At 47.1% G+C, this 1898-nt stretch overlaps 1 pseudogene; it reads left to right on the plus strand.

The window, feature by feature from the left end:
* Positions 1-606: 606 nt before the first annotated feature.
* LOC146190698 (very long chain fatty acid elongase AAEL008004 pseudogene) lies at positions 607-1482 on the plus strand (annotated as a pseudogene).
* The last annotated feature ends 416 nt before the right edge of the window (positions 1483-1898 follow it).

The following is a 1898-nucleotide window of genomic DNA, read 5'->3' on the forward strand; positions in this document are numbered from 1 at the left end:
CTCGCTACTGGAGGATGCAACAAAATCTCTGATCGCTTTGTCCTTTCTTTTCGAATTGAGACAGCAAGCGCAAAAGACTTCCGTCTCGTCTTGGGAACAAAGTACGGTAAAGCGTTTTCTTGCGTCGCTGTACGTCACAGAAGGGTAAAATGCAAATCACATCTTAACGTGAACAGATTGCGCCATGTGCGCTCCTTACTACAGTCTTAAGAGAGCTCGTAGTTTCTCCTGCTAGCCAGTCTTCAGCCTAAATGCCTACTCAGTTTGAAGTACTGTCTACTCGGAACCTGGCCCCTCTCCACGAACGCTAAAACTTGGGATAACGCCACTTGATAGTGCTCATTGGCTGTTTGGCGACGGCAGTCTTTGTGCGTACAATTTAAATAGAGGGGCGGTGGCGATCACATAAAGCTCGCAGGCAATGTTGTCCTGGAATTGGTGTTTTGCTACTTCCATCTCTTCTTTTGAAACAACTTCACTACGTTAGTTATTATTTTTTATTTGTAGGGAAAGAGCTCTAGCTGCAGCTGGAAATGCGGCATATAAAGCGTGCCTTTCATTCTTACCTTTCAGTGTTCCATTCTTCTGCGCTGGAAAGCACTGGGCCTCAGCAAAGAAATGGCGTTCACCTTGAATCCTTTTACACTGTCCAACAGGCTTGTCCAGATGGGGGATCCCAGGACGAGAGACTATCCTCTGGTTGTGAACCCGATGTTTGTGTTCCCCCTAGTTTTTTTCTACTTGTACTTTGTCAAGGTGGCCGGGCCACGATGGATGAAGGACAGAAAACCTTTCGACATAATCAACGTCGTCCGTGCGTACAATCTTTTCATGGTTGCCATCAGTGCCCGATTCCTGTACCTGCACCTGAAATTGACGTACTTACCGGGGGGCCGTTACAACCTGTGGTGCCAGGGCCTCACTGGCTACATGGATGAAGAGCTCGCCCACTACTACAAATACGGCTGGTTCTTCGTAGCTGCGCGCTACGCCGACCTTCTGGACACAGTGTTCTGCGTGCTACGCAAGAAGTTTAATCAGATCACGCACTTACACGTGATCCACCACACTCTGGTGACAGTGAACGTTTGGTTCTACACGTTGTTCGCGCCCGAAGGACAGCCCGCCCTCGGCTTGGCCATAAACGTGTTCGTGCACGTGGTCATGTACTTCTACTACTTTCTAGCCACGCTAGGACCCCAAGTACGCAAGCACCTTTGGTGGAAGAAGTACCTGACGACCATGCAGATCGTGCAATTTGTCGTAGTCATGGGGCACATCTCTATACCGCTTTTTGTGGATTGCGGTTTTCCTAAGTCCATTGTGGTCGTTGGAAACTTGCAAACCTTTCTCCTCTTGTGCATGTTCGTCAACTTCTACATTAAAGCGTATTTGAAAGAAGGAAGTTCTAAGAAAACCCCGCCAGAAGTAACTGTCGATGGGGTGGACCAAAAAATTATGCAGAACGGCAAGAAAGACTGAGGCGCATATCCGACACTACTCTTCTGTCAATAAAGTTCGTTTTTTTTTTTTTTCCATGATGTCAGCACTGCCTTCCTTTTTAAAGCTGGGCTTTCTCTGCGCTCCCATTACTAACACTTAGTCTTCGGTTTTTCTCTTTTCCCTGCAGCGTGACTGGCAGTGACAATATAAGCCCAAAATGCTCGACTTCCCCACGAGCTTCAGACGGTCTCACAAGAAGCACCCACCCTGAAAAGCAAGGCACCTGCTCAACCTAATGCACCGAATGCTAATTTAAGCTATAATAATTTTTTTTTAAGATTTCAAAAACTGCGCAGACGGAAAAGTATGATAATTAAATGCAGAATTACGAAGGAGGGAGAGAGGGAGGGGAGAGGGCTAATTAGCCGAAACGAATCCCAATTTCCTCTGACCAT

The sequence above is a fragment of the Amblyomma maculatum genome, chromosome 4, assembly GCF_055883805.1.
Source record: "Amblyomma maculatum isolate TAMU_Amacu chromosome 4, ASM5588380v1, whole genome shotgun sequence".
Lineage (NCBI taxonomy): Eukaryota > Metazoa > Arthropoda > Arachnida > Ixodida > Ixodidae > Amblyomma > Amblyomma maculatum.